At 39.7% G+C, this 22,867-nt stretch overlaps 1 pseudogene; it reads right to left on the bottom strand.

Annotated features, from left to right (window-relative positions):
• Positions 1–4,054: 4,054 nt before the first annotated feature.
• On the bottom strand, positions 4,055–6,250 carry LOC141654901 (uncharacterized; annotated as a pseudogene).
• Between the last annotated feature and the right edge of the window lie 16,617 nt (positions 6,251–22,867).

Below are 22,867 nucleotides of genomic sequence, written 5' to 3'. Positions count from 1 at the left end.
AGCGTAAAAATTTATTTATATTCGCTACATCCAAGACAAATATTTTTTCTTATTGTAGAATTAACAATAATTTTATGTTCAGTTCTTCATGATTTTGGAGTATATATGTACCTTGTGTTACAATGCCTAATTGTTAATATTTATTCTGAACCAATAGGTATAATGGAGATTATAAAATTAAAAAAAGGAACTTGAGATCAACTCCAAACAATAGGGTCAAAAATAAGTAAACATTGGCAAAAAAAAAAAAAAACAAGTAATTAATTAGATATGAGGAAAGTTGGGAAATTATGAAAAATCTCATATTTAGGCTTTGTTTCAAAGAAATAAACTTTTGACCAAAATTTCATTTATTTTAATTTTTTTTGTAATACTTGATAGATAAATTATTTGCCAAAATAAGAGTAGCAGTGAGAAACGAGAAATAAGTTACCTGTGTTTTTTATTCCTCCAATTTAAAATATTAAATATAGAGAACTTATTATGTACTTTTGGAGTATCATTTTACCAAAAAAAAAAAAAAAAAAAACCCAGCTATGTTTCGTTAGTTTGCCAAACATTTTTTACTTGAACAATTAAATTATCATTCTTAATTTTCAGTTACCTTTTAAGCTATTTTTTTAGGTTTAAGTTAACTTATCATTTAGTATGACTAATGAAATTTAAGATACGGTATACGAATAATGTTTATGTTATTAATATACCATATAATTAGTTATATTGTGTATTTTGAGTATCACCTACTTATATTGGGATAATTTTATTAAAATATTAAGAAATCTACTATTATTAGGATAATTTTATTATTAATTTTTTTTCGAAATCTACTCTTGTTAGGAATTCTAAAAAAGTTGGACTCTCTAATATCGCTCGAAAAGTTTCTGCTTTATATATATGTATATGTATGTATTGATTGATTGATAACTTTCTTATTTGGATGTGTCAGTATTACTCATAAGATATCGAGTTACTAAAATAAAATTAAAATACAAATATACTCTAATCATAAGTTTAGGCTATTCTCCAAATGGGCCAGTCATATGCTATAAGACGGTCCTATAGGAGAGTTGTTGTATTTTAAAATATCCAAACTACTAAAAATCGAGTTTTCAAAAAGTCATTTTTGGCCAAGTTGATCGCAAGTCAAGCTTGAGATAGTAGGCAATAGCGTCCACAAATTAGTATGCTGGAGAATAGTTACGTTTAACGTAGTTAACTAGTTGTTTCTGACTTTCTTCCTCAATTAAGGCAGAAAAATAACACAAGAAACAGCAGTATGCCAGTATCTCATACACCATAGATATATACAATGAAAAGACCCATAAAAAAAGCAACATTTCACACCTTATTTTATAAACTAACTAATATTATCTTCCTTATTATTATTATCTCATTGCAGTATCTTGAACCCACACGAGCCGTGAATAGTGCTCACCATCTAGGGAATGAGACGGACCATGCTGCACTCTTGGCTATCAGGAGTCAGCTAACGGATCCTCCTGCTGGTATTTTTACCACGTGGAACCACTCATTTCACCATTGTTATTGGGAGGGAGTTATCTGTGGCCGCAAACATAATAGAGTAGTTGCGTTAGATCTAAGTTCAAGCGGCCTTGTAGGCACTATATCACCCTTCATAGGAAACCTGAGTTTTCTTCAAGATATAGAACTTAACAACAACAGTTTGGTTGGTCGAATCCCACCCGAGATTGGTCGTTTGTTCAGGCTGCAAGTGCTACGACTTGTCGATAACAGACTTGACGGGACACTTCCTGCCAACTTATCAGCCTGTATCAACATGCAAAAGCTTTCCGTTGGAGGCAACGAGCTAGAAGGAACCCTCCCATTGGGTTTGGTAGCATTGTCCAAACTCAAGGTTCTAGCGGTTTACTCAAATAATTTCACAGGACCTATTTTCAAGGTCATTGCAAACCTTACATCATTAGAATTAATCAGCGTGGATGACAATGCTTTCACAGGAAAAATTCCTACAGGCATTGCCAAGATGCGAAACTTGAAGTACTTTACGTTCATAGGCAACGAGCTCTCTGGTACAATTCCAACGTCCATCTTAAACTGCTCCGCACTTATAGATTTAACTGTCGGGGACAACAACTTGCATGGGGAACTTCCGCCGGATATAGGCCTTAGACTTCCTCACCTGGTATCATTGAACCTTTTTTCTAATCAATTCTCTGGAGCATTTCCAAACTCGGTGTTAAACCTCACAAGCTTACAGACACTCGACCTAGGCACAAACAACTTTGTAGGAAAGGTACCTCGTGATTTTGGGAATCTTCACAATCTTATGTTCTTCGGTTTGGAAACCAACTATCTAGAAGGTGACATCAATTTCGTAGGTAGCCTTGTTAATCTTAGCAAATTGGAAATCATGGATGTGAGTGAAAATGAATTCACAGGAGTATTACCCGAGTCTATATTCAATCTTTCCATCAGTTTGCAGGTACTCTCACTTGGTTCAAATAGAATTAGAGGGATGCTTCCTATTGGTATTACCAATCTAATAAACCTTGAGGCATTATTATTCGGTGGAAATGAATTAACCGGATTCATTCCTCGTGATTTAGGAAACCTCCAAAAACTTGAATTGCTTGATTTTAGTTCCAATAGGCTTGGAAGCATTATTCCCGACACTTTCAAAAATTTACCACGTTTGAGTAAATTATATCTAAGTAACAACCAGTTGGAAGGCATCATACCTCCAAACTTAGGGGGTTGCAAAAGCTTATTAGAGTTGCATCTATCATCCAATCACCTAAATGGAACGTTAGCGAATGAGCTCTTCAAAGGGCCAGCCAAGTTTACTATACTGGATTTTTCTAACAATCTCTTGGAAGGATCTGTACCACTAGAGATCAGCGAGCAGACTATTCTAGTAGAGTTTAATGTGTCTGAAAATCAGTTGTCAGGTGTACTTCCGTATGGTCTAGGTGATTGCTCTGAGCTTCAGACCTTGGATATTCATGCTAATGATTTCCACGGATATATTCCACCATCATTCAGCTCATTAGGTAGCCTCCAAACTGTTGATTTTTCTCGGAACAATCTTTCTGGCACAATCCCCAACTATTTCTCCAAATTTCCCTTGCAAATGCTAAACTTATCTTACAATAGTTTTGAGGGTGAAGTTCCAACTAAAGGAATCTTCGCCAACACAAGTGCAATTGCGATTGACGGAAATAGCAAGTTCTGTGGTGGTATTCCCAAGTTGCATTTACCAAGATGCATGCAACCCAAGGAAATGAAGAAAGGAAGAAGTATGACTCATACCCTCAAACTGATAGTCCCCATCTTATGTGCATTTGTTGTCGTCCTTGTCATTGTGATATGGTTATACCTCACTTATTATAGAAAGAAAAGGGTGCCTGATTCTTCGCATTCCTCGGGGAAAGCATTCATGAAAGTGTCTTACGACATGCTACTCAAAGCAACAAATGGGTTCTCCAAAGAAAACCTAATCGGTTCTGGTAGTTTCGGGTCTGTGTTTAGGGGTAACCTAGATGGAAAGACAATTGCTGTTAAAGTGCTCAATCTAAACTCACGAGGCGCATCCAAGAGTTTCATGGCGGAGTGCAACGCCTTGCGGAATGTTCGTCATCGAAATCTCGTAGGGATAATAACTACTTGTTCTAGCATTGATTTTAAGAGAAACGATTTCAAAGCTCTAGTCTATGAGTTTATGCCCAATGGAAATCTTGATGACTGGATACATGGAAAAGGAGCGAAAAGGCTGACTCTTCTACAGAGGGTGGATATAGCAATTGATGTAGCTCATGCACTCAGCTATCTCCATCATGATTGTGAAATTCCTATTGTGCACTGTGACCTAAAACCAAGCAATATTCTGCTCGACAATAACATGGTTGCCCGTGTTGGAGATTTTGGACTGGCAAAATTTCTTGCTCAACCTCGCCATCCTGATCAAAGTAGTTCTACTGGAATCAGGGGAACAATTGGCTACATTGCTCCAGGTAACATTTAACAATAAGTCTATATGCATTAAATTCATCCATTCCAAGTTCCAACCTAATTTTCCAAAAAGACTGATCTCTGATATTATGTTATTTGTTGTTTTCCTGAAAAGAGTACGGCTTAGGAAATGAACCGTCTCCAAATAGCGATGTCTACAGCTATGGAATACTTGTACTTGAGTTAATGACAGGAAAAAGACCAACAGATAACATCTTCCAAGAAGAATTCAATCTACAAATATATGCAGAGGGCGCATTACCTGGAAATGTCTTGGACATTGTAGACCCAAAACTTGAAGATAATGAAATGACCGAAAAAGTCTATGACGTAAGGGCAATCCAAGCCATTGCTCAGCGACGAGTAGAATGGATTAAGTCTTTGATTAATGTTGGACTTTCATGCTCCAAACATTTACCACAAGATCGGATGAAGATAAGTGATGCCATAAGCAAGCTCCGAGTAGCTAGAGACGACCTTGGCAATGCTAGACAGATGCTGTAATTTACCAAGAGGTACAATAAAAACTCATCTTCTTCATCAATTTATAACCTGCTATGAATAAATCATTATGAGACCTAAGAAAAACATGAAATATATAGTGAAAAAGAAACACAAGAGGAGAACTGAATCTAAAATCCAGTAGCAACAACGAGCAACAACGATTTTCGTACTATGAGATAAATTTAAACATGCTTGTGCAGGCACTTGTCGATTCTTGAAGATTATGTCGAGATTGTTAAAACCTCGTTTAGTAGTCATATGAGCATGTAATATCTATTTGGTTGCAGACATCCAATCTATGTTAATGTTTCTTAATTTAATTTCACAAGCGAACTTTTTGTGTAGACCCAATAATTTTATACTCCCTCCATTCAACAATTATCACCCCATTTCTCTAATAAATGAGAGGAGTATTATATTAAAGTGGGGTGATAAAAGTTGAATGGAGGGAGTATATGCTTAAATGAATGGGCACAGAAACACACAGCAAGTGTTAAGTTGCTCTTCACGGATTATTTTTTCTTTCAGGCTCTAGTGTTCTCATATGATAGAACATCACATTATTATGTGTAGGGAGAAAAACTTTCATCTGTCTGGTTTCAGGGAACAATCAGCTAAAACATCAACGACTCACCCTATCCACCAATCTCAAATTCTTTTTCTCATTAGTTCTCCGATAGCCATAGACCTATGAAACTTACCATAGCATATCAAACAATCTTCACCAATTCAGTCATAGCAGTACAAAGTTTAAAGTTACCTGAGACTGTATGAAACTTACCATAGCATGTCAAAGTGAGTAAGCATGGAGTCGACTCTACAGCAATTTTTCAAGGTCAAATACACAAGTGCAGGACTGAACTAATATATCCCATGTAGCAAAATTTGGGAGAACGCCTTCACTGATCATTTTTTTTTTAGCAAATTGACTGCATCGTTGATGCCATTCCACTTACAAAGACCAGAAATTATACTAGTATATGACACCGTGTCTGGGTGCAACCCTCGGGCTTTCATTTCATTCATCAGCTGAATGGCCCCTTTGACTTGACCCCTCTGGCAAAAAGTATGAATCAAAATATTAAAAGTAATTGAATCAGGTTTAGAGCCTGTTCTCAGCATTCTGCCAAATACCATAAATGCCTCCTTAAACCTCGCAAGTCGACAAAACCCGTGGATACTAGTATTGTATGTCACCAAATTCCATTCTGTACCCATTTTCCCCATCTCCCTGAAAAGATTTAGAGCCATCCAAGAGCTCATTGAATGTTGTGGTGTTTGGCAAACAACTATACTTTCCCATTGAAGCAAAAACCTCCATAGCCCAATCCACTCTTCCACATTGACATAAACCTCTCAGCAAAGCATTAAATGTCAAAGTATTTGGGGGGCAATTTTCCCGCGTCATACAGCCAATAAGTTCATGTGCCTGGTCAAGCATTCCGACTCGACAAAGAGCATCCACCATGCAAGTGTATGCTACAACATTGGGCTGACAACCACTTCTTATCATTTTATTCCACATTTCAGATGCACCAATGAAGTCTCCTTTCTTTGCAAAACCATCTATAAGTGTACTATACGTTGTCACATTCGGATTACAACCTTTAGATTCCATTTGGTGAAGAAAAGATACCGCTTCAACCATCGAACTATATGAGCACAACCCATTTATTAAAGTGTTATAAGCAATAGTATTTGGCTCGATTCCCTCCCGAGCCATTCTCTTCCATACATCATAGCCTTCTTAAATTCTCCCTCTAGAGAAAAAAACCCTTTATCAAACAAGCAAATGTCTTAGGGGGTGTTTGGTTCACGCGTGGGTATGGGTTTGGAATCGGGAATCATACCTGGGTGGTATCGGGTTGGAACTTGATACCTCATACCTTGTGTTTGGTTCAATTTTGGGGGTATGGGGTTAGAAATCAATCAAAGCTAAAAAATCTTCAAAATACAATTTTTTTTAATAATAATTTTTATACTATTAAATCATGTAGATAAAATTTAATCAAATAAAAATATAAAAATATTTTTTTTACAATTTTTTTTATCACTTTTTAATATCTCTAATTTGATACCATAGGTATCAATCTCATACCCACCCCCCTCCATGGGTATGAGAAACCCATACCTCATGGGTTTGAGGTATGGGTATGAAACCTTCATTTCCGTCAAACAAACACATGGTATGGGTTTGGTTCATTCCAAACCCATACCTCATACCTATATTGGGTGAACCAAACACCCCCTTAATGTTGGGATAGCATCCTCTACAAAACACCATCCCCAAAATGGCCATTGACAACTCAACATTCCCAGAATCAGACAGTGTATGTAATCACATTAGGATCAATCCCTTTACCCGACATTTCACTCAACAAACTAAACACCTCAACAAAATCCCGACTTTGACAATACCCGCTTATCAAAGCATTATAAACAGGCAAGACCGGTTCAAGAGAATCCGCAAGCTCCCTAGCTTCCTAAACCTTCCCATCCTTACAAAGACAAGACACAGACTTCAACAACACATTATATGTAAACACATTAGGCTCCAACCCATCTTTCTTCATATTACTATAAATCAAATTAACCATCTTAAACTTATTTTCCGCAAGCAAACATGGGATTCTTTTGATTAGCAGAAATGGGATTAAGGGTTTGTTAATTTTCAATAATAAGGAACACCCATCTTTCAAATACATGATTTTATTGAAAAATTGTTGTGAATTAAACGAATTAAGCACAAAATAATGAATAATACAAAGAAATATCAACAATTGTAAGTGTATGTAAATAGAGAGAAACTGTCAATGTGTTACCACTTACCAGTAGCAGTAGGGGATGGTGGTGCAGTAGAGATTAGAGAACAGTGTCGCGAGGAAATACGCAAGGAGGACTGAGCAAGTTTAGTTCCTGACTGAAAAAAATGGACGGGACTGAACCATTTGGTTTGGACCGAAATCAGATTGAATTTTATTAGGTTCCATCATCAGTCCTTGATTTTGTAAGTTGTTCTTTATTCAACTTATCATCAGTAAGATCCTCTCAAGTCTTTAAACTTTGTGATATCAGTTTTTCACTAAATTGTTCAAACTCACATTATTCGTTAGACTCACTTCAGACTCTGTTTTTTCACTTTACTTCTTTTTTTACAAAAAGAAATTAGACATGGGTTCACTCGTTGGATAATTTTCCTTCAAAGTGGGGGTCAAGACTCACCCAAAGTCTTAAGTTGAGTGTTGGATTTTCAAGACTCAACTTAACTTTGTCAAGACTTGGTTGGCTAGATTATTGGTATTTTGAGTGAGTATTGTCTCAAGATTTACCAAAGTTTTATCGCAAGACTACTAATAATCTTACCCTAAGTATGTGCAGCATTGCGGTGTGCCTAATAGATTGATATTTATCGTTTTCACGACTAATCGGAGAAATTTTGTAAAAAATTCTAATATCTTACGTTATAAAGGTATTCCGTCAATAAACTCAACAGTCAGCAGTAACAATTATTTAAATTAAGCAATAAGTTAAATAACTTGTATGTTTAATTTTAATAAATTAAAACTTCATAATCGTATAATAAATAGTGGCAATTATAACATTTTGGTCCACTAGGGCTTACTACTAGTCCAGACTCAAAAATTCAGGTTCGGTTAATTTCAGAACCAAGTCAATCCACCTAATTTATTTAATCGATCTTTGGTACAGTCCGGCCCAAACTGATACTCGATCCTAAAAGGAAGTAATAGGTCTTAAGTTCATGCCATAGAGAGAATAAAAAATGCTATGTATACAAATACACACATGTGGAGTATTTATAGCTCTTAATTTTCTTTTCGAACCAAATGTAAAGAAAGTCTTAAATCTATTTATAAATATATACTTTTTTTATTACTCGCTTCTTCAGCTCAGAGTACACATTAATGTGTGATTTTTTTTTTAAGTCATATTTAAATAAATTTTTAAGGTACCAACGTTCTGAAAATATTTTTTTATTTTTTTTACAGCTGGAAAGAAAGAGTGTTTTACATTTTGGTGGTACGCCTCACTAAACCATACCTATAAACTACAGCATAAAACACCAAAGTACTACTAATAGCATAAACTAAGTCAATAAGGTAATTGCATCGGCTAACAGCGTGTTGATGGCGTATGACGGACGTCTGAGCATGGACTTCAAAATCAACATCCATAACAATCTTTAATGGACGAGCAGCGCTGACCAAAGGAAAACACTCATCTTTACTTGTCTTAATTGATGAAGCTTCGGAGAAATACCTGCAACGAGACCCAAGAAAGAGTCTCGGAGATTCATCTCCTTGATTATGATAAACTTCCTCAGGAAACCAACGACGAGCCCCCATAAACTCATCTTTACTCGTCTTGATTGAAATAGTTTCAGAGAAATACCTGCAACAAGACCCAAGAAAGCGTCTCGGAGATTCATCTCCTTAGCTGCGATACACGTCATCTGGAAACCAACGAGCCCCTTGACCCAACGAGAGAGAACAAAGTGCACTGACGCCCCAAGAACGTAGAAAGAAAAGGCGGAAAGCAGACCACAAAAATCTGTCTCCTGAAGAGAGTAAACTCCTACACTTTGGGACACAACCCCGACTAACCAGGACCTTGTAGCCAAGAAAAACGAGTAAATAGATGGGTAACAAGGGAGAAAACCACTTGAACATCCCCCTTCCCAAAACTAGAGACCGCAAAGAGTTAGGCTCAACACAGACCACATGCAATGTACCAGTCGTCCTACTAAATCCATGAATAAGGGGACATGACACCTCAAATCAACAAAAGCTTATTATTTGAGATAACAAAAAAAACACGATGACCTCACACCAAAGCACAGTAAATAAGGAGAACAAAAAACAAACATCAACTTGTAGCGGAAACCACCGCATCCGACTTGACCAACAACACTGCCAAAAATTGAGACACATCTAAAAAAGGAAGACCCATCCACCATGAACTCACACCAACCTAAGAGAGTGACAGACTCAACAAACACAACCACAACCACAGAAAGACGTGACAGTCCAGCAAGCACCAAAAAAACCAACAAAGGACACCCATTTCACCAAGCGAATCCTCCTAGGACCGCAGCCTTACATGCAAAAACCAACCTACACTAACACAAGTGACACACATGACAAAGGACCGATAGGTGGGGGAAATGGGGGATCACCAATCGACCCCAAACTGACCCAATGAGCTATGATCATTGACCAACACAATAAGGACTAAGGACCGATAGGTGGGGGAATGGAGGGATCACAAATCGGTCCCTAACCAACCCGATGCGCAAAGCTCGTTGACAAACACAACAAGAAAACAACCCAGCACCAAATGCACAAACCCGACAGAAACCAAAGACGTCGGAAAAAACCGACAGAAAACGATTAAACATTTAAGAAGCCGAAAACAACCGTCAAAACCAGTGACATACCAGGGGTGGGGGGAAAAAGGGATCACCTCTGGGTTGTGTAGGCATTAAAATTTTATTTAAATGTCGAAAATACAGAAATTAATTAATTTGAGTTAATAATAAATCAATTACTCAATTTAATTATTTTTGTCCCTTTTAAATCAAATTTGGGTCATTCTGAATTATTCGGGTCCAAACAGAAGTCAAATTGGGCTAAAATTGCAAACGGGCGAGAAATGGGCATGCGACCAAGCTCGAGGGAAAGCCCAACCATTTCTCTATAAATATAGAGAATTTGATTCATTTCAATATATAGAAAAACTCGAAGAAAAGAAAAGCTCTGGAATTCTCTCTGAAAATCTCGTGAAATTCAACGTAAGCAGTCAACAAGCACAACAAATTCGTGCCGCCTGCGCAAGAAAACTCAAACATTCAAACTCGAATATTCAAACATTCAAACTCGAATATTCAAACATTCAAACATTCAAGAGAGACTCAAGTCGTTCGACCCTCTCAAGAATACAAGTCAACGTCGCGTGTAGAGTGCATACACCCTCTACACGCGCACTCTCTACGTGGATCGCGCATGCGTACCCTGTTTGTTTAGTTAGAATCAGAGGATTATTAGAGATTGTACACGAACTTTTCTGATATTAATAAAAACTCATTTTGTTTCCTTGTTTTGTATTTCAGTTATCGCAATACAAAATTTGTCGTTACAAATTTGGTGAACCCGACGTGAAACTCTCTACCTCTCATCACTACTACTTTACAAGCCAAGTCTACTAAAAAGGATGTCTACCAAGCAGGACACGTCACCTGACGCTTCCAAGAAGACCTACGCAGCTATCCTGCAAGGCACTCCCACTGCTGCTACCTCCCCAGCTGTGCAATCAGTTGGCATTTGCACTAGAGGAATGGCAAACAAAGCTGCTATCAACGCTGCTGCTACTAGCCTACGCTCTGCACATGTCCCTACCAGGCCACGCAAGATCTCTGTTGCCTCCATAGTTGCTGCTGCTACAGCTATCCTTGCTGCCTCTACTCCTTTGCGTGAAGAGACTCAAACTTCTAAGGTCGACAAAAATGCTTCCCCTTGCAAACCTAGGGCGTCACCAAAAAAGAAGGATGCCTCCACTCCTATCAGCGCTTCAGTCATGGTGATTGCTGGTTCTACACTTGAGGAGCAAGTCCAAAGCATGAATAAGCTCCTTGAAAAGATGATGAAAGAGAATGAAGAAAAGAACAAGAAGATTGATGACCTTCAAAAGGAGGTGGTGGAGCTTCGCGAGAAAAAGATCTCAAGTGAGCACACTGACTCTGACAAGGATGATGATACGGATAAGGACGATGACAAAGATGATATTGGAAAGACTTCTGGCAATAAAATTGGCGCTTTCACTGAAGAGAAGCTCCAGGAGTTGATAGCTAAGACAGTTAAAAGTCAGCTAGGTGAAAGTTCGACAATCAGTGGACGCTACATCAAGCCTTACACTAAGAGGATTGACAATCTACGCATGCCTCTTGGTTATCAGCCTCCAAAGTTTCAACAGTTCGACGGGAAGAGAAATCCAAAACAACACATCGCCCACTTCGTCGAGACATGCAACAATGCTGGAACTAATGGTGATCATCTAGTCAAGCAGTTCGTACGTTCTCTTAAAGGAATGGCTTTTGATTGGTAGACAGACTTGGACTCGAGTCAATTGACAAATTGGGGTCGCATGGAAGACGAATTTCTTAACAGTTCTACAAAGACTAGGCGTATTGTCGCATGAGTGAACTAACAAACACAACACAAAGGTGGGAGGATGAATGCATGCCGTCAACTACATCGATCGATGGCGTGCGTTGAGTCCGCAATGCAAAGATCGCTTAAGTGAATCCTCGCAAAGTGGAAATGTGCATTAACGGATGACTGGGATATTCTTTATATAATGAAAGGAATCAAGCCAAAAAGCTTTCCAGAATTGGCAACCCTCGCTCACGACATGGAAATTACAATCAAAGGGCGTGGCAAAGCTCGATCAACCTCTTCTAAGGCACCAAGTGAAAAGAAGGAATTCAGAAAGACAGATAAAGGCTTCAATTCGATAGGAAAAGATGCAATGGTCGTCGAAACCAGCGGATCGCCCGTGAAGATCTCATCAAAACCTAAGTTTGAAAAGAAGAAGGAGTCATATGCTTACAATTATCAGCAGAACAAGCCCACATTAAAAGAGTTACAAGCTAGGAAGTACCATTTCCCAGACTCTGACCTATCCGGAATGCTAGATGACCTTCTGGAGAAAAAGGTTATACAACTGCCAGAGTCCAAGAGACCTGACCAGGCTAACAAGATAAGTGATCCCAACTATTGTCGCTATCACAGACTAGTAAGTCATCCCCTTGAAAAATTTATAACACTGAAAGAGAAAATTATGCAGCTCTTCAGAGACGGAAAGATTATCCTTGACTTGGATGAAACAGTAGCTACAAATCAAACTACTGCAATATTGGAGCAGCATGAGGAGCCGACGATGCATCGTGGGTGGGATGTATGCATGTTGCAATTCGGAAGCCTTGAACCTGTTGCTATATGGTTTCAAAAGCCATCTTCATCCATATCCCCAAAAGCAGGATTAGGTCCTCAATATGAGAAGAATGTAGATGATGATGACGAAGGGTGGACCTTAGTCACTCGCAAGAAGACAAAGAAACAAGTTTGGCAAGCAGTCGAACATGTCCATCATCGACGAAAGCAATCAAAGAAGATGAAATCCTGCATGTCTGATGGGGAGAAGAAGTCTGAAACAATGGTCAAACCATGTGTCTTGCCAATCAATATGCCTAAGCAAAAATCGTTGAGTCATATTGCTCTAGAGGAATTCCTTCCAAGAGATTTCTTGAACAATGTTACCGTATGTACCATTTCTGCAGTAGGTCATGATGATAAAGAAAAAGTAAAGGAAAACGAAGCAGATGATGCGGTACCATCACAACAATTGGAACCTTACCCTCAAAAGGAAAATGAAGTTTTAAAGGCTCTCAACGCTCTTCCCGCAAATATGGGGTGGAGACAAATCTTTCACTTTCGCCGAAAGAGAAGCGTCGAGATAATACTCCAAGGACTTGATAAACCAGAACTATACGCTGGCAAGATGAAAGATGTAGGAGAGCATGCAGAGCCATCAACACAATGTGTCTCCTACAATGCAGCCTTGACCTTTTCAGATGAAGATCTGCTTCTTGGTTCCAAGCCTCACAATAGGCCGCTATATGTGTCAGGCTATATTCAAGGACAAAAAGTCAACAGAATCTTAATAGATGGAGGCTCAGGAGTAAATCTCATACCAAAAGCAACCATGAAAGAGCTAGGCATCACGGTTAATGAACTTTCCAGCAGTCGAACAGTTATTCACGGTTTCAACTTAAATGGAGAGCGGGCTATTGGCATGATTCGTGTGAACCTTAGCATGGGCGACTTGTCATCTGAAACACTCTTCCATGTCATCGAGGCCAAGACATCCTTCAAGTTATTATTAGGTCGACCATGGAAACATGAAAATGGAGTCGTTGCATCAACCCTCCATCAATGCTTGAAGTATTATCGCGGCGGTGAAAGGAAGAAATGGAGACGCCAAGCCTTTCACTAAGGCTGTCTCTTTCTTCGCTGACGCAAAGTTCTTTGAGGAAAATGGTACTTCTAGTGAGTTTATGCCAACTACCATTTCTTCAACTGGAAAAGGAGGTAAGCTGAAAGAGAATAGCAAAGAAGATATTGTTACGAGTCATGTTAAAGAAAATGATAAGCAAAATATAGACAACGCTAGTGAAGCATCTACTCCCGTTATATCACCCAAGAAGCAAGAAATGCCACATAAGTCTACCTCGCCAGTATTGTGGTATATTCCCAAGTCTCGCCGAAAAGAAGGAGATAGTCCTTTTGCAGAATGTCTAACAAAGAGAGATCTTAAAGACAAAAGTAAACCAAGTCCAATGATCAAGCAAGAATGGATGGCGAAAGTCACCACACCTCTTCCAAGTTCAAACCAAATGATAGTTATGAGACCTCCTCCATTGGTTTCGTCCATTCATCAAACCAATCATCAAGCGATCAAAATGTGGGAATATTTCATTCCAACGCATACAAGCTACTGGAAAAGGCAGGTTACGACTTTACAAAACCAAATCCGCTTGGTAAAGTTGTAGAAGTTGAACCATATGGGCATAACAAAACGCAACAGAGTTGTTCAAGCAAGAAGGAAGCTTTATAGAGACTAAAGCGGGGGGGCTTGGTTATAAGTCTCCCACACCCGTGAAGATCAGTGCTCGTAGGAACAGAACCTCTACATCTTCACAACATATCACAATGGAAGAGGCGGAAGAGAATGGAGCGAGAAGATATTAAAAGAACATCAACATCTTCGCCTTCGACAGATAAGTCCACCGCACGAGAGACCGTCCCTTCAGTATTCGACAGGTGCGGGAGACCGAGTTCTACAACAAATCGCCCTTCTGTCTTCGCTCGACTGGATAAACGAGGAGCAAGTAAAGTTAAGTCATCAACCCCTCCGCCGTGTACAAGCAAGAAGGGTGAATTAAGTAATCGTTTGGGTGTTCGTTCAAACACGGTCTTCACTCGTTTAGGAGCCTCCAATAATGATAGTGGTAAGACTCTTCTGTGCTCAACTTCCGTGGAAGAAAACGATGAAGAAGTAAGCATAAATGATGACTTGAGAAGCACAATACCCTCTCGCATGAAGCGTTTGCAAGTGGTGGACATCATCCAGCATGAGCCACTAAAAGCACGAAGACGAGTATTAGTTCTCACTGGTCTCTCCTCAAACAATGTTGAAGAGTCTAAACCTCCATCTTCACACTCCCGTGATGCAAAAGACTTGGAAAATTGTGACTTCTTATCATATCACTGCAGAAAAGATACCTGATGACAACGAAGAGGTAGAGGCTGACAAGGCACCTGAAACACTTGAAGATGAGGTACAGTCAACCGTAGACGATTTAAAAGAACTAAACCTAAGAACTGATGAAGATCCTCGTCCAATCTACGTCAGTGCTCTGTTGACTAAAGAGGAAGAAGAGGAATACTACAAATTATTGGTTGAGTACAAGGACGTCTTCGCTTGGAGCTACAAGGAAATGCTTGGACTAAGCCCAAAAATTGCGATTCATCGATTGGCAATCGTAAAAGGAATCGATCCTAGAAAGCAATCTCAACGTCGCTTTAGGACTAGAGCTTATACCTGAAATCGAAAAAGAGGTTAACAAACTCATTGAGGCTGGATTTATTTGTGAAGTCAGATATCCTACCTGGATAGCCACCATTGTTCCAGTCAGGAAGAAAAATGGGCAACTACGTGTATGCGTCGACTTCAGAGATCTTAATGATGCATGTCCAAAGGACGACTTCCCTTTGCGATTCTGAGTTGATGATTGACGCAACCACCGGTCACGAAGCACTCTCATTCATGGATTGTATCTGGCTGGTTACAATCAAATACATATGGCACCTGAAGATCAAGAAGCAACAGGTTTTCGAACCCCAAAAGGAATCTTCTGCTACACGGTTATGCCGTTTGGACTAAAAAATGCTGGGGCCACATATCAGCGAGCAATGCAAAAGATCTTTGATGACATATTGCATAAAACGATAGAATGTTATGTCGACGACGTGGTTGTCAAATCAAAGAAAAGAAAAGACCATGTTAAAGACCTTCGGACCATCTTTGAGAGACTTAGAAAATGTCAACTCAAGATGAACCCACTCAAATGTGCATTCGGCGTCACATCCGGGAAGTTCTTGGGGTTCGTGGTAAGGCATAGAGGCATTGAAATCGACCAGAAAAAAATCAAAGTTATCGACGAAATGCCAGAACCAAAGACGTTGAAGGAGCTGCGCGGGTTGCAGGGACGTTTGGCATACATTCGAAGGTTCATCTCCAACCTAGCAGGACGTTGTCAGCCGTTCAGTCATCTCATGAAAAAGGATGCTCCATTTCAGTGGGATGAAAAATGCAAACATGCTTTTGATAGCATAAAAAAGTACCTGGCTAGTGCACCAGTGTTGGGGGCACCGATTCCAGGAAAACCGCTCATTATATACATCGCCGCACAAGAACGATCGCTGGGGGCAATGTGTGCGCAAGAAATTGAAGACCGCAAGGAGAGAGCACTCTACTACTTGAGTCGTACCTTGGTTGGAGCTGAATTAAATTACTCGCCCATAGAGAAGATATGTCTTGCTTTGGTGTTCGCCATCCAGAAGTTGAGGCACTACATGCAGGCGCATACCATACACGTGGTCTCAAAAGCTGATCCAATCAAGTACATACTCTCAAGACCAGTCTTATCTGGAAGACTTGCGAAATGGGCAGTGCTACTTAAACAGTATGACTTAGTGTTTATGTCTCAAAAAGCAGTAAAAGGTCAGGTTATTGCAGATTTCTTCGCTGATCATCCAAATCGGTCAAAGTGGGAGCTTTCAGACGAACTACCAGGAGAAGAAATTTTTTACGTGGACATTTTACCGCCATGGCAAATGTACTTCGACGGTGCTGCAAGGCGAGACGGAGCTGGAGCCGGAGTTGTGTTCATATCTCCGCAAAACCATGTAATGCCATACTCATTTACACTCACACAGTTTTGCTCAAATAACGTGGCAGAATACTAAGCTTTGATATTAGGTCTTCAAATGGCAATTGAAATAGGCGTAAGGGACATGGATATTTATGGAGACTCACAATTGGTGATCAGCCAAGTCCTCGATGAGTATGAGGTAAGAAAGGAAGACTTGATTCCCTACCATCGACAAAGCCGTAGAATCGCTTAATCAACTTGACTCCATCAATATTGGTCATGTACCGAGGAGTGCCAATAAGTTGGTGACGCGCTTGCTAACCTTGCGACCACTTTGGCACTTTGGGGCGAAGAATCTATGCAAGTACCAGTCTGCAATCGCCGGGCAATACCTTTGCTTGAAGCGAGAGAAGATATAGATACAACAAACATGATTTGCGTCTACACGGTGATGAAGATGATCAAGCGCCACCTATCATCGATTTCTTGGACCACCAAAAATTACCTGATGATCCCAGGCACAAGGTAGAGGTACGCCGACGTGCTCCAAAATTTATTCATTACAAAGGGACGCTCTACAGACGCTCTTTCTTAGGACACTGGTTGAGATGTCTAAATAAAGATGAAGCTACTGAAGCAATGCACGAAGCTCACTCTGGTATTTGTGGCGCTCACCAATCTGGACCTAAACTTTATGATCGTGTAAAGAGAATAGGATATTACTGGTCAACCATGGTTCAAGACTGCATGGACTTCGCGAAGAAATGTCAACCCTGTCAGTTCTACGCAAACTTCATACATCAGCCACCGGAGCCATTACACCCGACTGTATCGTCATGGCCTTTTGAAGCTTTGGGACTTGACATTGTGGGACCTCTCACTCCGAAAGCCTCGAATGGACACGAGTATATTCTCGTTGGTACTGACTATTTTTCAAAATGGGCAGAAGCCATCACATTACGGGAAGTCAAGAAGGAAAATGTTGTGAATTTCATCCGAACTCAAATAATATATAGATATGGTGTACCACAACGTATCATAACTGATAATGGGAAACAGTTCGATAACCATCTGATGACAAGTTTAGGAGATAAGTTCAAATTCAGACAGTACAAGTCATCGATGTACAACGCTCCTGCAAATGGCTTGGCTGAAGGCTTTAACAAGACACTTTGCAACTTGTTGAGAAAAGTAGTAGCAAAATCAAAACGAGATTGGCATGAAAGAATTGGCGAGGCATTGTGGGCCTATCGCACCACATACAAAACTCTTACTCAAGCAACCCCGTATGCATTAGTGTATGGAGTAGAAGCCGTGTTGCCGTTATAAATGCAAATCCCATCCTTACGCATTGCTATTCAAGAGGAACTTACAGAGGATGAAAATGACAAGTTACGTTTAGCAGAGTTAGAGGCACTCGATAAAAAAAGACTAGATGCCCAACAGAAGCTCCAATGTTATCAAGCAAGGTTGTCGCGAGCATTCAACAAAAAAGTACGTCCTCGTTCTTTTCAAGTAGGAGACCTAGTCCTTGCAATACGAAGACCAATTATCACCTCTCACAAGCCAGTTGGTAAATTCACCTCAAAGTGGGATGGCCAATTTGTAACGACAAATTTTGTATTGTGATAACTGAAATACAAAACAAGGAAACAAAATGAGTTTTTATTAATATCAGAAAAGTTCGTGTACAATCTCTAATAATTCTCTGATTCTAACTAAACAAACAGGGTACGCATGCACGATCCACGTAGGGGGTGCGCGTGCGTTTTACAGGGGGTGCGCGTGTAGAGGGTGTATGCACTCTACGCGCGACGTTGACTTGTATTCTTGAGAGGGTCGAACGACTTGAGTCTCTCTTGAATGTTTGAATGTTTGAATATTCGAGTTTGAATGTTTGAATATTCGAGTTTGAATGTTTGAGTTTTCTTGCGCAGGCGGCACGAATTTGTTGTGCTTGTTGACTGCTTACGTTGAATTTCACGAGATTTTCAGAGAGAATTCCAGAGCTTTTCTTTTCTTCGAGTTTTTCTATATATTGAAATGAATCAAATTCTCTATATTTATAGAGAAATGGTTGGGCTTTCCCTCGAGCTTGGTCGCAGGCCCATTTCTCGCCCGTTTGCAATTTTAGCCCAATTTGACTTCTGTTTGGACCCGAATAATTCAGAATGACCCAAATTTGATTTAAAAGGGACAAAAATAATTAAATTGAGTAATTTATTTATTAATAACTCAAATTAATTAATTTCTGTATTTTCGACATTTAAATAAAATTTTAATGCCTACAAATTGCCCTCTCGAGACTTTGTCATGCCCACTTTCGAAGTGTTCTAGCGTGGCGGGGTCTCGAACCCCAGTTGGTAAATTCACCTCAAAGTGGGATGGCCCATATGTGGTAAAAGAAGTCTACACAAATGGCGCATACAAGATTGCGGATGAAGACGGTGTGCTCATAGGCCCAATAAATGGGAAATTTCTCAAACGTTACTACTCTTAAAACAACACCATGCTCCTAAGCAAGAGCGTAAACTGCAAGCCATGCTCCTAAGCAAGAGTCAAAACTGCAAACCTTTATGAACTACTTCGGCTTGATCTTGTGAAGTATTGTTTCTACTTTGCAAGTACGTAGGCAACTTGGGTGAACAAGTAGTCTGAGTGCAGCCACAAAAAAATGTGAATTAAAAAAAAAAAAAAAAAAAAAAAAAAAAAAAAAAAAACGTTTTACCGCTCCTGGCCCGCATGAGTTTAAACTGTGAACGGCTAAATCTAAAAATCACGTGTCTGTTACGTTATATCTTTTACATAGATATAGTCTAACAGCCGAATGCAAATTTATAATATAACATACATTTATATTATATCCAAAAGAGAGAAGTGCGCAGCATATCAGCTAAACATAAAATTACCACGTACAACAAAACAGTACGAATACAAAAAAAAAAAGTACGTGTGTATACCGAAGACTACAACTCTTACTTGTTAAGCTATAACGTACCTCGTTATCATGTCAAAATAAAAATGGGTACGTATACAAAAAAAGGGATGGTGACCTATGATAAAATTTATCCTAGAGTACCAAATCCATCCAACCATCTGGGTCCAACGATGATTGCAATTCTAGGACTAAACGTCTCTTCTCCTCAAGAACGGCTACATCTTCTGCACTCAATTGCGGGGTGGCCTCCAATTTAGCGATCTTCGACCCTCTTGTTTCAATTTGGTCTTGAGCAGCCTTGCGGGATCTTTCAAGATTTTCCATGTCACTAGCTAACTGACGATATGCTTGATGAGCTTTTTCTAACGAATCTTCCAGTTGAGCTATCTCCTTGCCTACATCAGACATCTTTTCCGCTATAGTGAGATAAGCCGCCTCGGCATCAGCAAGAACATGACTATCTTTTTCGAGCCCTTCGCGCTCTTCAGTAATTTCTTTGCCCAAATCCTCATGGTGAAGACGGTCCCTGGTAGCTTCTTCTAGAAAGCGGAAAGCCTTGACGGTGGCGACATACGACTCTATCTTGTCTTGAAGACGAGTTGGATCTCCTTTAAAGTGTGTTATACATTTGTAAACCAAGGTGGCTTCTTTCCCAATTTTTTCGACATCTGCAAAAGCTGCCTCTTTTACGGTCTTCAACAAACTACTAGCAGCCAACTTCAAGCCTGTGTGTAAAATCCCTTTTACTGGTGTTTCTGGCATAATTGTAATCACAGATGGCACGGAGATGTTCAAGTTTGGATGCACGTTGACTAATGTACCAAGCGCCCTCTTGTGGAGCTCAAGATCTTGTCTCGCATCTGCTTTTAGGGAGTGAGGACTTTGAACAGACGGTTGACTGGTAGAGGTTGACTAGGCCATTGTTTTGTTCTTCGGATGAGATGATTCTATTTTACCTTCGTCAACAGGATGTTTGAAAATTTTTAACTCCTTGCCTTTGCGTGGATTCAGTCGGTCAACAACATCAAGAAGAGGTGCACCTATCAAATTTGGCACTTCTTTCTCGAGGTTAAATTCTCCGTCCTACAAAAAAGAAATTTAAAAAAAAAAAAATATATATATATATATATATATATATATATAATAAAATAAATAAAATAAAAAAGTTGATAACAAGAATTAAAGGTGTACTACCAGAATCAATTTTGAGGGATTATCAGAGAATTCTGGTATGTTTGCAAAGAGGTCCACGTCAACTCGACTAAGGTTTCGTACATCAATAGTAGCAGCTGCTTTGCCTTTATCAACTTCTCCTCTGGCTTTATCAACGTCTCCTCGACGCCTGTGTTTGAAGTTGGTGTCCGACTCCCCATCATCACTATCCACTCCTCCCGCAATAATATGATTTGGTTGCGAACCGCCCGCCTGGTTTCTCGGAGATTGAATTAAGGACGGTGTCTCACCAGAGCCTTCAGTTATGGAATGATTCGGCGACGTACGTGTTGCACTCTTTTTCCCATGACTTTTAGATAACTTCTTGGTCGGATCAGGTTCTATTGCCGAATTCAGCACATGAGCTTTTGCTAACAAGTCCTTTACATCTACCTTGCTCCACCACTTTTCAAAAGCTACCGAATTAAAATCGCGCCACTTTGACCTTGGAGGAGGAAACAAATGCACCCGAGATCGACTACCTTCAAATAAAATCATTCGCCATTTTTTGAGAGCTTCTTTGCAAGATACATGTTTAGCATTTGAAGTAAGAGTGCTGGGAAGCCCTTGACAGAAACCAAATTGTTTGGAAAACCGATATGGGGTGTATGGCTGGAGCACAAATAATGCACCGGAGCGTAATGGAAAGTATGCAGTACGTAAACAAATGAAATAATTGAAGTTTACTTTATCTAAGGCGCCATCATCGTGCAAACATACACCTTTGTCAAAGAATTTAGTAATACAACCAAGGTTGATGGACCGTCCCTCGTGAATGAGTCTACGAGCTTCGTCATCTCTGAAAAATTTTGCGTGTTGCGCACCAGAATAAAGCATCATTCTTGGACCCCTCGGGCATGGTTCAACTTCATGATGTGTCCTGAAATAATGAGCAAGCCAGCCATACAGATAATGGGCAGGGAAAACAGAACCCGAATAACCAGGCTTGGGAGATGTAGAAATCATGTTGAGCCCTCGATAAATACTAGCTAACACCGGCGGCGCAATACTAAATACTTCTCCACGAGCCATCAAGCTTGCTACCTCAAAAGTTTCTGGTCTAATAAGTCGATCTTCAGATTCCGGGAGTATAAAGTTACATAACCAACATGACAAGAAGGCTGCCAAATATGTTGATTGCTTCGGACTTTCATGAACTATTCCCAATGACTCAAATATTTTTGCCTCTTCAGCTGTCCAGACAAGCGGTTTTGGGTCAATTTTTCCAGAAGGGTTTCCCGTGAATTTAGGAGGATTCTTGCTCTCTCGTCGTCGTTTCGGGGGCATTTTATATACATGAGACCTCTTGCACCAAAACTCAATCCATTGCTGTGAAGTGACACCTTTTCCACCAGACTGCATTTTAAGACGATGATAAACAACCAGTAGGAAATGACATGCTCGGGGGATTACCCGAACACCTTGAGCATCGAGAGCATGTAAGTTGTCAAAACTAGGAACTGCTTCATCATAAACTGATCCAAGGATAAGCAAACCGCTGAGACGATGGAGATCCCATAGTGAAATAGAAAATTCTCCGAACATAGTATGAAGTGTGTTGGTAGTGGAACACCAAGCTTATAGGAATGCACGCAAAATACAAGGTTCTTGGACATAAGAATATAATGAAGCATACACCGCATCATAAATTGAACAATTTTTTAGGACGGCTCCGTATATAGCAAGAACATCTTCGGTCCATTCCCAATATCCTCCAATGTAACTTGATTCTCCGGGAATTTGAATAATGCGACAACCCCATCTGGTATTTCCGGAAATAATTCTACGCCTCAAAAGTGGAAATATTTCATCTTGCATAGGTTGTGTAGGTAAAGTACTGATAAGAGTATGACCACGAGTCCCATAAGCGCTCGGCCTAGCAGGAATTGACATGTTTTCTTGAAAATCCGTCGGGGTAATGGTATTAACCAGTTCATGTTGAGCACGCAATAATGATTTGTGAACAGGAAGGCTGGTCTCAGACTCTTCACCATGGTCACCATTGTTAATACACAGGTATTTTCGATCACCCTTGAGACGTTCAACAAAGTGCGCCATGTCGAGGTGTATACCTGTTTCAAAAAAAAAAATGTCCGTCAAGAGTGAATAATAAGCACCCTAAGAAGCAAAGAGGCAAAATATACATATTCACAAAGCATTTATATGGCTAGAATGTGATGACAAGAGGGACTATTCTTACAAGAGTAGCGATA

This window comes from Silene latifolia, chromosome 5, assembly GCF_048544455.1.
Source record: "Silene latifolia isolate original U9 population chromosome 5, ASM4854445v1, whole genome shotgun sequence".
In the NCBI taxonomy this organism is placed as follows: domain Eukaryota; kingdom Viridiplantae; phylum Streptophyta; class Magnoliopsida; order Caryophyllales; family Caryophyllaceae; genus Silene; species Silene latifolia.
Note: the sequence above shows the minus strand (reverse complement) of the source record. Positions and strands in the feature narration are given on the sequence as shown.